Source organism: Nannospalax galili, unplaced genomic scaffold (genome assembly GCF_000622305.1).
Source record: "Nannospalax galili isolate Female #2095 unplaced genomic scaffold, S.galili_v1.0 scaffold842, whole genome shotgun sequence".
Classification (NCBI taxonomy): Eukaryota; Metazoa; Chordata; class Mammalia; order Rodentia; family Spalacidae; genus Nannospalax; species Nannospalax galili.
In genome coordinates, this window is record NW_008349291.1 from 965,558 (window position 1) to 980,228 (window position 14,671).

Consider the following 14,671-nt stretch of genomic DNA (forward strand, 5'->3'; position numbering starts at 1 on the left):
CAAGGAGAAACTGAGGCTGGAAAAGACCACACTGACAAATAGATAGGAAGTTATCAGTGGAAGTTAACTTCCACTGGACACATGGAGAAGCTGAGGTTTTGCACTTCGTAGGTACAAAAGTGGGGATGTAGGTCAGTTGGTGGAGTGCTTGCCATAGCATGCATTCTGGGTTTGATCCCCAGCACTACATAAATCAAGCGCCATAGGTCCAGCTCTCTGGAAGTGGAGGCAGGAGAATCAGAAGTTCAAGGCCATCCTCAGCTGCAAGGGGAGTTGGAGGCCAAACTGGGCTACATAAAACCCTGTTTAAAAAAGTTAAAAATAGAAACCCTGTGATTCTTGCCAACGGTTACATGGGGAAACAAACCCATCCATCCCTCTAAGCACATACATGGAAGGTGTACCCTTACCCTCGAATACGTAGGGAAACCGAGGCTCGGAGAAAGCCAGATGTTACCATATATGCAGCTGAGGAAGCTGATGCTCCAGATGGAGCCTAATGCTAGAGAGTCCGGCGGAGAGCGCACGAGCGTGAGGCCAGGGTACCTGCACTCAACGCTGGCGCTCTGCAGGGTGCAAGCTGTGGCGCTGCAGCTCCACACTTAGCCCAGCAGCAACAGCCCTCCCTGGCCAGCAAGGATGCTGCGTACTTGTGAGACTCACTCTGACACCCAAGCAATTAGGGGCGCTTCTATCTAGCGGGCAGCAGGCCGTCTTCCGGGATGATGGGACAGGGGTGGGGCAACAGCAACTGGAAACGGCTGAGCAAGAGGAGAGTTACTCTCACTCCCAGCCCTAGGACCGGACCCTAAGGTTGCCAAGCCACTTGTAGAGACATGTCCAACCTTCCTATTAGTCGACAAGCACTATGATCTCTGCAGTAGGACAGCCAGCCCAAGATTATTTCGCATTTGAATTTAGGGTAATGTCACAAAGGACCAAAATTTAAGTTTTATTTAGTTCCCTTTGATTTAAATCTACATAGCCATGTTGGATAATAGCTGTCTGCTCTGTGGTACAACTAGAGATCCTTTCTTTTTGAGGCAGGATCTCATGTAGTCCAACTTCAAGCTTCCTATGTAGCCTATAACTTTGAACCTTTTTTTGAGACTAGGTCAGGCTGGCTGATAATTCGGAACTCATCTGCCTCTGCCTCCGGAGTGCTGGGGTTAAAGATGTGCGTCACCGTGCTCCTCCAACATTGAATTCTTGGTCCTCCTGCCCCCATCCCCTGCATTTGGGAATTGCACTGTGGACCCCAATCAATTAAATTTATTTAATATTTTAATCAGTTTTTGTAGTACTGGGCATTGGACCCAGGGTCTCACACATGCTAAGCAGCTCTACCATTGAGCTATATCCCCAGTCCTCTGAGGCAGTATTTTCAAAGCCAGAAAATGTACACACAATTCAAAATACGAGGTACACAGGAAAAAAAATCCCAACAATCTCTAGATGTAACAAGCAGTTGTAACTAAGTGTATTTATCTTCTTTAGAAAACCACCCATGATCTAATAATTGTGACATCAGGCTGAAATCAAGGGAAGGGTCCCTTAAGTTGTGCTGTCCAGAAGGTAGCCTCTGACCACCTGTGGCCTTTGGTACTTGGCATGTCTGGTCTGCATTGAAATGTGCTGTACTGCCAAATTCCCCAACAGATTTCAAAGATTCAGTAGAAGGTTGGATAAAAGGAATGTCAATAGGGGGTGGGGGAGGGGGTGCCTGGAGAGAGGGCTCAGCAGTTAAGAGCAAGTGGTGTTCTTGCAGAGAACCAGAGTTCAGTTTCCAGCACCCAGTGTGGGCTCACAACTGCTTGTAACTCCAACTCCAGGGGAATCTGATGCTTCTGACATCCAAGGCATGATGTGTGACACACAGAGGCATACATAATTTATTTTTAATATATACTCTTATTGAACTTTTGTGCATTTCATACAACAAATCTTAATCATATTTAGACCTTATCCCCCATTCATAGCCCCCCCACACCAGATTTCATTCATTCTGTCATATATGTTTATTAAGGCCTATCAAGTCAAACTTTTTACCCAGATGTCCCTTGGTGCAAGTTCATGGACTGGAGTCTAATCAGCCTATCTACTCTCCCTCATCCAGCAGTAATTAGTTGCCAATAGTCCTCAGCTAGGGTTGGAGCCTGCTGCCCATTTCCCTAGTTCTATGTCTGATGAGTCTGCATGGGTCTTGTGTATGATGTCACCATTGCTGCAACTTCATATGAGCAAGTTCCCAGAGGCCTGGAAGACTCTTTCCTTATGATCATGCACCAAGCCTGGATCTTACAATCTTACTGTCCACTCTTCTGCAATAGTCCCTAAGCCATGGGTGGGTACAAGTTTTAATATAGGAGTCCTTCCAGGGACACACACTCTGTAGTCTCTGACTTACACCTTGGCCAGCTGTGGCCTTCTGTGTGCATCGCACTCTGTACATAAGGAAGCTTCGCTGGTGAGAGTTGAGAGATGTATTAGCATTCTCTGTATTCCCTGTTCCATGCAGAGGCATAATTTATAGTAACAAAAATAAAGGGCTGGGTGTGGTGGCGCAAGTTTTTAATCCTAGCACTGGAGAGGCAGAGGCAGGCGGATCTCTGTGAGTTCAAGGCCAGCCTAGTCTACATAGCAAGTTCCAGGCCATCTGGGGCTACAGGGAGACCATCTCAAAAAGACCAAAAAAAAAAAAAAAAAAGTCAGTTTACGAGATGGCTCCGGGCTTAAGAGCACTAACTCCTGTTCTAGGGGATCTGACTCCCTGTTCCTGCCTTCACAGGCACTGCACACATGTGGTGCATATACATATATGCAGGTAAAACATATGCACATAAAATAAAAATCTTTGAAAAATAAAAATCTGTCTTTTCAAAAAAAACTTTCAGGGGGGCTGCAGAGATGACTCAGTAGTTAAGAGCACTGGTTGCTCTTGCAGAGGACACAGGTTCAATTCCCAAGAACCTACATGCCTGCTACAACCATCAGTAACTCCATTTCCAGGGGATCTGTCACCATCTTCTGCCCTCCGAGTGCATTGCATGCACATAGTGCAGTTACATGCATGTACAACACTCATACACATAGAATTAAAAAATAAGTAAAATCAAACTTTCAGGGACCCCACTGTTCTTGGGACTATGTCCAAGTTCCCCAGCCTGAATTTTGAGACATTTCATGAGATGACACAGGCGTTTCTCCATCTCACCAACCAAGGTATCTCACAGACCCCAGGCCAGGCCAGTCCAGACCATGAAAATGCATGGGACAGCAGAGTGGTAGCAGGACTGGTCCTCTGAATCCCCACCAGAGTGGCACCATCTTCAAGCAAGTCACCTTTTTGGTTCTGTGTGTGAAACTGCAGCAAAAGAAGTCATCCTCTTCACAGTTGGGACAGTGTTACTGAAGATACATAAACACAACTTCATCCCACAGTCTTTGCCTTAGGACATCTGAGTCTAGGCTGGGCATGGTGGCACATGCCTTTAATCCCAACATTCAGAAGGCAGAGGCAGGCAGATCTCTATGAATTGAAGGCCAGCTGGGGCTACAGGGAGACCCTGTCTCAAAAAGACCAAAAGAAAAAAAAAATGTCTTGAGTCTGCAGTCACCTCTACTGCTTCAACATTAGGTAGTGCTCTGAACCCAGACTCACACAGATTATCTTGTAGACAAAGAGACATAAAATATGAGTTTGGGGTGGCTGGGGATGTGGATTGCATTGGGTCTGTAGATTACTTTTATAATACAGCCATTTCCACAGTTAATTCTGCCAATCCAGGAGCACTATAGGCTGCCTGTCATCCAATTACTTATTTCAATTTCTTTTTTTCAGTGTCTTCTACTTTTTATTGTGGAAGTCTTTCACCTCCCTGGCTATGCTCACTCTGAGATCCTTTTTTTTTTTAATGTCTTTATGACCTGGCCTGTAACTCCCTATGTGACCAGGCTGGCCTTGAACTCATAGAGATCCATCTGTCTCTGCCTCCCAAGTGCTAGAATCAAAGGCATGCACTACCAAACCTGGCCCTGAGGTACTTTTTTTAAAGCTATCATGAAAGGTCTGTTTTTCCATTTTTCTTTCTCAGCAAGGTTGTTATTGGTATATAGAAAAGTGATTACTTTTTGTGTGTGAACTTTGTGTCCTGAAACTGAAAGTTTTCTGGTGGAATCCATAGGATCTTTTAAGTATAGAATCCCATCTGTAAGTAAGGACAGTTTGACTTCTTCCTTTGTTTCCTTGACTCCCTTGTCTCAGTGCTCTGGCTGACTTTGAACTCTTGTGTTGAATAAGAGTATGGAGAACAGGTGGCACCTTGTTTGGCTTCATATTTTAGAGGAAATGGTCTCGGGTTTTCCCCATTTAATGTAATGTTGGCTATAGGTTTGTCATGTGTAGCTTTTATTATGTTGAGGTATGCTCTGTGCCTAATTTCTTCAGAACTTTTGTCATGAAAGCCTGTTTTTGTTTTTTTGGTTGGTTTTTTTTTTTTTGAGACAGGGTCTTCCTGTAGTCTCAGCTGGCCTGGAACTCGATATATAGACCAGGCTGGCCTTTACCTCTCACAGAGATCACCTGCCTCTGCCTCCCGAGTGCTAGGATTAAAGTTGTGCACCACCACGCCTGGCTTAAAAACCTGTTCTTTTGCCGGATGTGGTGGCGCTCACCTTTAGTCCCAGCACTCAGGAGGCAGAGGCAGGCGGATCTCTGTGAGTTCCAGGCCAGCTGATGCTACAGGGAAACACTGTCTCAAAAAGATCCTCCCCCAAAAACCAAAAAAACCACAAAAAAACAGGCTGAGTCATGTGTAGTGGCATACATCTTTAATCCAGGAACTTGGGAGGCAGAGGCAGGAGGATCTCTGAGATTGAGGCCACCCTGATCACCATAGTGAGTTCCAGGCCAAGTGTGACTACAAGGAGACCCTATCTCAAAAAGACCAAAAAAGAAAACAAAACAAAAACAGGCTGAGCACAGGCCAGAGGAGCAAGCCAGTAAAGCAGCAATCCTCCATGATCTGTGCTTCAGCTCCTGCCTCCAGATTTCTGCCCTGAGTTCCTGCCCTGGCCTCCCTAGGTGATGGATTGTAATTGGGATGTGTAAGCCAAATAAACCCTTGCTGTAACACTTAATTAGAATCTCAAGAGCAGGTGACCATGAGGCTCTCTGCTGAGGGAACAGAGGCCCAGAGCTCCTGTACCACTGTGTATCTATTGCTTTAAGTTTGGGTAGGCAGGACAAACAGTGTGACTTCTACTCAGTGCAGTCAGTCTTGAGAAGACTTTCCTCAGACTTCTAGATGTTATTTTAAAGCAAAGACTCTGTTTCCTACAGTGAAAACTAGCTCAGCCTAACAGGGCGTTGTGACCAGTGGTTTCCCTGCATGGTTTGGGGTGGGGGCACTGCATTCCTTTGCCTGCCTCAGTGCACCAGCCTATGCAGCTTTTCCCACATAGTCATTCTTGATGGGAGGTGCTGTTGTGAGTGGTCAAGCGTGCTTTCAGCAGAGTTCACATAAATCGGTGGTCTCCAACAAATCCTTTCCTCCAAAGGTTGATTTTGGTCAGTGTTTTATAGCAGCAATAGAGAAGCTAAGTATAACACTGACCTTGGACTCCTGTCCTGTTTCCACCTCCCAAGCTCTAGGATTATAGGTGTTTGCCACCAAATGTGGCTACCATTTCCTAGGCCCAGGAAGGGAGTCATCTGTTTCCTTTTTATTTTTATTTTTGTTTTTTTATCTTTTTGAGACATGGTCTCCCTTGTAGCCACAGCTGGCCTGCATTCATTATGGAGACCAGGCTGGCCTCAAACTCACAGAGATCTGCCTTCCTCTGCCTCCCAGCTTGTCATTTTACTTATTAAAAAAAAATATTGTTGAGGGCTGGAGAGATGGCTCAGTGGTTAAGAACACTGGTTGTTCTTGCAGAAGACCCTGATTCATATCCCAGCACCCACATGGCAGCTAACAACTGTCCGTAACTCCCGTCCCAGGGGATTCGATCGCCTCTTCTGACCTCCGAAGGCATTGCATGACACCGGTGCACTTACCTACATGCAGAAAATAACTTTTAAAAAGTTTTTTAATTAAAAAAAAATACTCTAAGACAGACATGGTGGCACACGCCTTTAATCCCAGCCCTCGGGAGGCTGAGGCAGTGGATCTCTGTGAGTTTGGGGCCAGCCTGGTCTACATAGTGAGTTCTAGGCCAGCTGAAGCTACAGTGAGACCCTGTTTTAAAAAAAAAAAAATGTAAGCCGGCATAGTGGTACACATCTTTGATCCCAGAACTTGGGAGGCAGAGCAGGCGGATCTCTGTGAGTTCCAGGCCGGCCTGGTCTCCATAGTGAGTTCCAGGATAGCTGGGGCTACAAGGAGACTGAGTCTCAAAAAAAAAAAAAGACAAAAAAAATTATGTTATTAGTATGTGTGTACATGCACACATGCCACAGTGCACATATGGAGGTCAGAGGACAATTTGCTGGAATTGATTCTATATCAAACTCAGCTCATCAGGTAACAAAAGCAAGAGATTTACCTGCTGAGACATCTCTCTGGCCCCAGTCACTTGGCTTTGAGTCACACATTAGGAAAGCAGTACTGAGAGCCCAGGCCGCTACTCTATGTTTACCAGAGGCAAGGCACCCTATGAAGCCCTCATCTGTCCACCATTCAGACCCAACAGACCTGGCCATGGTAGGCCAGCTGCTGAACAAGACTGCACGGAGGAAGGTGACGTAGTGATTGATGGTCGAATTAGGAGTCCTTTATCAGCTAGCTAGCAAGCCAGTGGTGAGAGACAGGGCTCATGCCCAAAAGAACTCTAGACCCCAAGGAGAAGCAGGGCAGGGTTTATAAAGCTTAAAAACACAACTACACCATGCCACGGGCAAATCCAATAACCATAGTTACATTAGATCACCATAGTCACACCAAACTAGGGGCAGGTCAGTTAACAAAAAGGTTTTCAGTTAACAAAAAGTATCAATGGGGAAAAATCAAATTTCTCAGAATGCAGAAACAATGGCTCCATGGAGATGCCGGTATGGCTGGGAGGAAGGATGTGCTACCTGGACATGTTCCTAGCTGGTTGTAAAATTCCTAGTATTGCAGAAACAATGCACTCTCTGAAACTGCTTGCATGAGGCCTTCTGCCTGGCTGGCTGTGGTGGGAAAGACTGGGCAAAAACACAGGGTAAAGCAAAAGTCAGCTAGAGCAAAATGGAGTGAGTTTTGCCATTTCACTTCCAACAAACACTAGGACCAGAGCAGAGAAGTGTGAGCCTGACTGAACCGGGACCGATGTTGGAAGCCTTGTATGAAGCAATGCATTTTACAATATTTTATGTAGGCCAGTCTGGGAACCAGGACAAGATGGCGGAACCTGAAGGTGGTGCTTGCTGTGCACTAGGCTGCAGTTCCAACCGCCCCAATTTTATTTGGATTCACTCCCTGGTCTGGTCTGCCCAGAGGCAGCGAAGGGAAGCTGGAGAAGAGAAAGGATCTGGTTGATCCAGAATGGCTCTCACAGGCAGCCACTGGCCCAGACCCCTAAGCAATCCTCTGAAACTAGGGCCATGCAGGTGTCAGATGGTGTGCTGTCTCTAGCTGTGAAGAGCTCGGTGAGGAATCCAAGAAGTCTCTGGAGGACAGAGAGAATGCAGGTGTTGATCCCATGCTCACTATCCCTGTGATCCAGAAAGGATGCACCCCGGGTGGGGAAGGGACAGACAGCGAACTCCAGGCTGAGACAGTGCCAGCAGAGGCTGACTCTGAAGCAGGGCTGTGGAGGCCTATGGGTTGGCCACGCTGTGGGGCATGGGATGGAAACCTGGCGAGGGCATCAGCCGTAATTTCAATCAAGTAGTGAAGCCTCGAGTCAACTCGCTGAGGCCCAAGGGGTTAGGACTGGGTGACAACCTGATAGAGGCCCAGGCCTTGACCTTCACTGGCTCCTACCACCTGTCCAGACAACACGGGAAGCAACAGAAAGATAAGGAAGGTCAGCCAGGGGCGGTGCCTGGAGGAGCTGTGGTGGTCCTTTCTGGCCTTCACTGAGGCCTGTATGGGAAGGTAGGAGGCCTTGATCCTGACAACATACACACCATGGTTCCTGTGAGGATTGTTACTGTTAGTGGCTATTGCCTGCAGCCTGTCTCACAACAGGAGTTTGATAGCAACACCTTGCATCCAGGTCAAGCATGGAAAACTCCACAAAGCAGCAAAACACTACAACTTTGTTATCAAAGGTCCACCAGAATCAGGATCTCACTGTCCAGGAGGACTCAGAGTGGAGGCAGAAACACCCTCCAGACCTTCCAGGATAGACCTGCATGTGTGTGAGGTTCATAGACAAGTTGTACAAGGGTGGCCGATATTACAACACAAAGATGACAATCAAAGATGTCCCAAGCCCAGATACCTGTGTGTCAGACAGATGAAGGCCAAGTTCTGGAAGGCCTGAGAGAAGACATGCTGGAAACCCTGGTTCCCAAGGGAGAAGGCAACTGCGTGATGGTGGTACTGGGACCACATGCTAGAAAGGTGGGATTTCTTATGAGTCGGGATTGGGCACGGAGTTGGGCTTTGGTACAGCTTCGAAGAGAGAATCGGGTGATGTAGCTCCACTATGACGCCATATGCCAATACATGGGACCCGGTGACTGAGATGAAGACTGACATCAGACCACTACCATCACTCAAGCTGTTACCAGTTGTGAAGCAATCTATAACAGATGCCTTTGTGAAGATAGGAGATAATGATTCCATCCTCTCTTGCAGGACAGGGACAGGGTGATGAGTAGATGGACCAAAGTTTTACCAAAATGTAAAGTATAATAAACACCATTTTAAATACTTACATTTTTTATTATTTTTATTTTATATACATGAATATATTGCCTGCATGTATGTAAGTGTACCCGTGTTGTGCAATGCCTGCAGAGGTCAGAAGCAGGTGTCAGATCCCCTGGAACTGGAGTTGTGGGGACAGTTGTTAACTGCCACATGGGTGCTGGGAATCAAACCCACGCCCTCTGCAAGAGCAGCCAGTGCTCTTAACCCTGAGCTATCCCTCCAGCCCCTAAAGCAATGCTTTTTAAGACTGCTGGAATTCCTGAGAGATTTGCCACTCACAGGAGAACAAATGCAGGACCACACCTCCCTGTGGAGCACTCTGAGGTTCTCAGGCACAAGACACTCTTGAGAACCTTCAAACCCATGGACAACTAAAGTTCCCGCCAGCTCAGGGCTCCAGAGGGCAAGGGTCCTTCTCCACCCTGTACATGTGGGGGATACCATGCCCATCAATGAGTGGATGACACTCTTTTTCAAGTGGGGTGGGGGATGGAGGAGCTAGAAGTCACTGGAGGAAGAAAAGAGGATTTGGCTTGTTCAGGGAAAGAAGGCACTCAAGGGGAAACATATCCATGACTTCTATAGAATCAGGGACAACAAAGGCAGTATTTTGAAATCCTGAGCTCGAAAGTAGAAAAGGGGTTAAATAAAAATTTCTCCAAAACTCAATAGCTCAGAACCTCTGTATCTCACATCCTAGGGCATGCACGTTCCCCAGCCTAACCATGTCCTCCCTGGCGGATGCACTTTGAGGCCCTGGAGAACAGCTTCTTTCCCTGACACCTGTGGGTTTCCAGCACACCTGAAGTAGGGGATCGATTGCTCATTCAGGAAATGGTGCTACCTCATTTGCTCATGACACCAGAGTCAGGCTCTGTAGTCGGTATCTCAAGCTGGATATGGAAAACCCAGGGAAGGATTCGCAGGACAGTTCTAAAGGCACCAGCTCCATGCCAATGTTGGTGATATATAATATAAAGTCAGCTCTCTGGAACTCTTGACCCACATGGCAGAAGAGGCTGAGGAAGCCCAAGCTGGTTGCCCAGCAGTATCTCCATTGCATTGCATGGATATAATCCTAGGCCTTATGGGGCGACAGAGTTCAAAATACCAAACAGTCCCCTCCATCTTAACAGAATCAAATTCAAAGACTAAGGACAGGGCTGGGGAGATGGCTCAATGGGTATAGACATTGGCTGCCAACATTAACAATCGAAGTTTTATCCCTGGGACTCCCATAAGAGAGCCTATTCCTACAATTTGTCTCTCACCTCCACATGTGAGTATGGCACACATGCAATAAATAAACACATTAGTTCTTCTTTGAGGTAGGGTCTCATCCTACAATATTTCAGGGAAACTGTTCCATGGCCCCTTGGCATACATCAAGTAAAGCTGTGAAGATAATTTAGGTTAGGGGCCAGCAAGATGACTCAGTGGGTAAGGGAACTTTCCACCAAGCTTAACAACCTGAATTTTATCTAATCCCTGAGACATGTAGTGGATGGAAAGAACCAACTCCTGTAAGTTGTTTCTCTCTCTCTCTCTCTCTCTCTCTCTCTCTCTCTCTCTCTCTCTCTCTCTCTCCCCTCCCCCCTCCCCCACCCACATCATCATCATTTAGGTTCAAAATAAGACAGCTTCCTCAGGGAAGAGTTGTCTGAGTGTGAGACCAGCCCCACCCTCTGGGCCTCACAGGCCTCATGGGATTGGGTCAAGACTGGAAAACCACATGCTAAATGTACACTGGGCAGGCAAGGTGAAACCAGACAGTGGGACTACTCCCTCCTCACCCAGAGCCATGTACACTCCAAAGAAACTACCTTCTTGCTTTAAAACATACATAACCACTTCCCTGTAGTTCAGTCAGGACCTCAGACTTGCAGTTGTCCCAACTCAGCCTCCTAAGTGGCTTGGATTATAAACATATACCAGAATGACCAACATAACTCCTTCTTTTCGGGGGTGGACCATGGTAGGTGGGATATGATCAAAATACATTGTACATGTATGAAATTCTCAAAGAATAAAAATATATTAAAGATGAAAAAAACTGCTTTCTTTAATTTTCTGATTTTTATTCTATGTGTATGAGTGTTTTGCCTACATGTATGTAAGTGCACCCATGGAGGCCAGGAGTGTCAGATCCCCTGGAACTGGAGTTATGGATGGTTGTTAGCTGCTATGTGAGAACTGTGAACTGAACCCAGATCCTCTGCAAGAGCAGCCAGTGCTTTTAACTGCTGAGCCATCTCTCCAGCCCCACTACTTTTTAAGTTTTAAAATTGCATCCATTTATTTATAGGGAGGAGGGAGAAAATGCCATAGCACACAGATGGAGGTCAGAGGACAGCTTTCAGGAACTGGTTCTCTCCTTCTGTGTGGGTACTTGGGATCGAACACAGGTCATCAGTCTTGTAGCAAGCTCCCTTACTCACCGAACCATCTTGCTGGTCCTGGCATAACTACTAATAGTGGCTATACAGATTCAGCTTGACAGAAGTGCAGCCATTTAAAAAATGTACACATAAAACAAAGGTGGGCATGGTGGTGCACGCCTTAAATCCCAGCTCTCCGAAGGCAGAGGCAGGCAAATCTCTGTGAGATGGAGGCCAGCCTAGTCTACATAGTGAGTTCCAGGCTGGCTGGGACTGCAGGGAGACCCTGTCTCAAAAAGACATACACACAAAATAAAATAAATCTTTTATAAAAAAATATTTATTATTTTTATTTTATGTGTATGAGTGTATTGCCTGCATGTATGTAAGTGCACCCATATCCTGCAATGCCGCAGAGGTCAGAAGAGGGCTTCAGAGTCCCCTTGAACTGGAATTAAGGACAGTTCCTAGCCACCATGTGGGTGCTGGGAATCGAACCCAGGTTCTCTGCAAGAACAGTCAGTGCTCTTAACTGCTAAACCATCTCTCTAGTCCCTAAATAAATCTTTTTTAAAAGTTTAAGGTCGCGGGGCGTGGTGGTGTACGCCTTTAATCCCAGCACTTGGGAGGCAGAGGCAGGTGGATCTCTGTGAGTTCGAGGCCAGCCTGGTCTACATAGCAAGTTCCAGGTCAGCTGGGGCTACAGGGAGACCCTGTCTCAAAAAGTCCAAAAAAAAAAAGTTTAAAGTCATTTTTGGCTACATAGCAGGTCAGAGGCTAGCCTGGGCTACATGAGGTTCTGTCTCAAAAATAAACACAAAGGAGCTTAAGAGGTGGCTCAGTGGTTAAGAGCACTGGCTGCTCTTGCAGAGGACCTGGGTAAAGTTCCTAGAACCCACATGGCAACTAACAGCTGTCCCTAACTCCAGTTCCAAGGGACCTGACACCTCTTCTGGCCTCCACAGGCATTGCATGACACAGGTGTACTTACATACATGCAGGCAAAACACTCATAAAATAAAAATAAGAAACTGGAGAGATGGCTCAGTGGTTAAGAGCACTGGCTACTCTTGCAAAGGACCCATATTCAATTTCCGGTACCCACATGGTGGCTAATAGCCATCTGTAACTCCAGCTCCAGGGAATCCAAGGCCCTCTTTTGACCTCCATGGGCACTGGATGACATGGGTGCATTTACATACATGCAGGCAATACACAATACACTCACACACACACAAATATACTCATACACATAAAAATAACAAATTTTTTTTTGTCTTTTTGAGACAGGGTCTCCTTGTAGCCCCAGCTGTCCTGGGACTCACTGTGTAGAGCAGGCTGGCCTCAAACTCACAATGATCTGCCTGCCTCTGCCTCCCAAGTGCTGGGATTAAAGGCATATAACAAAATATTTTTTAAAAAATAAAAGCCAGGCATGGTAGTTGTGACCCGAATTCCCTCTGGGTCTCCTGCGCAATCAGACAAACCATATAAAATATACTTTATGTGAGTTTATTAACTTACAAGGGAATGAGAACCCAGACCGTGCCCTGGCTGCCATAGTCCGTGCTAGCATTCATTCACGCCTCAGGGGCCAGCCCTCTCCCCAGGGTCCACAGGAGTCAGTCCATTCTGTCTTTGAGTTGCTGCTGCTGGCTGAGCATTCCCCACACCACTGGCAGTACCTTGGCTCCAAGCTTCCTTCCCAAGATGGGTCCTGGCTTCCCTTCGTAGTCCATGCTCCATGTCAGGCTGCGCCCATTGGAGGAACCAGCCAATTGGGACACAGTAGTGCCTGCCTTAGTCTCAGCACTTTGGAGGCAGAGGCAGGCAGATCTCTAAGATTGAGACCAGCTTGGTCTACAGCCCAGTGTGAGGCCAACTGGGGCTAAAAATAAAAAACAATAATAAATAATAAATAAAATTAGGGCTGGAGAGATGGCTCAGCAGTTAAGAACATTTTACAGAAGTTTGCATCCCAGCGCCCACATGGCAGCTAACAACTGTCTGTAACTCCAGTCCCAGGGGATCCAACAGCCTCTTCTGACTTCTGAGGACATTGCACGAAACAGGTGCACTTACCTACATGCAGGCAATACACACACACAAAAATAATAAAATTAAAACAGCCTCTTGACTTCTGAGGACATTGCACGAAACAGGTGCACTTACCTACATGCAGGCAATACACACACACAAAAATAATAAAATTAAAATTTATATTTTTAAAAATTAAAAAAGGAATATAGGGAACATCCATCTCTCTTCAAACTTGACTGCAGACATCACAGCACACTAGACTGAGGTGGTAGACTGTGTGTTGCTGGCTCTGGGTCACAGTGGGGGCTGCACCGTGGTATCAAGTGGCTGTAGGATTCCTCTGGAGCCAGTGACCTAACAGAAATCCAGAAGAGAAACGAAAGGGGGTGCCTCACTCCTGGAAGCTAGAGTTAGGCAGGAATTAAAGCTGACCTGGAAAAAATGAGTCCTGAAAAAAAAGGGAAAAAAAAAAATGTTACACCGGAAAGGTTACTCCGGAACAACCCAAGACTTAGCAACCGCTGGTGTGAAAGTGTTACAGGTGTGGCCTGTTGCATTTGGCCAGAGCATAATATGGAGAGATGAGGCTGGAAGAGCCTGGCTGCCTTGCCTCAGAGTCAGGATGAGGGCACTGGGGTTGTGCTGGTGGTACAGCACTTACCTGCTGGCCAAGCATGCCCCAGGCAACTGGTTTAGATTCCCATCAGGGGAAAGGAGGACGGATCCAGACTCCAAAGGTCTTTCCGCAAAGGTTTTGAACTGGAAAAGAACAGGTCTGGTCTGAATTTTAGAAAGATCTTTGAAGCCACGGTTGATGGTGTTATAGGACAGAGTTCGTGAAAAAAATCACCAACACCACTTTAAGAAAATTAGCAAGGTAAATTTTAATTTTCGACCGGCCGGGCTATCTCGGGAGTAGAAGCAGCCCTTACGATTGTCAGGTCAGAGTTTTTATAGGATTACAGAATTATTATTAAAACAGGACACTTGTGAACCAATCAGGTTTGTATAACATAGCAGAATTTTGACTCTATTAATCAACAACCAATCATTATACAGACAAGTGATACAGTCATATAACTTGGCATCCAACTTTGTGACCTTAAAACTAGCCAACTATTTTAGCCATAATAAGTATAATAAGACAGTCAAGGTAAATGACTTCTAGGTGGTCATACAATAACAAGATAACAAGGATGGTCTTATGCCCTGTGTCAGGGTGACCCAAGACAGCAAGCGGGTTACAGAAGTGAAAACAAGCTGGTTAGTAAAAATATAATATCTGGAATTAGCACATTCCATGATTCATGGCAAGGGCAATTTCCAAGGCCCAAGGTTGCCCCCCTTTTCCTTTTGGTGTGGAGCAAAGTTGCTGCTAAAATGGCTCTG

The 14,671-nt window shown here is 46.3% G+C and overlaps 1 pseudogene; it reads left to right on the forward strand.

Annotated features, from left to right (window-relative positions):
* LOC103744850 overlaps nucleotides 1-8,687 on the forward strand; it is an 11,395-nt pseudogene extending 2,708 nt beyond the window's left edge.
* Nucleotides 8,688-14,671: the final 5,984 nt, after the last annotated feature.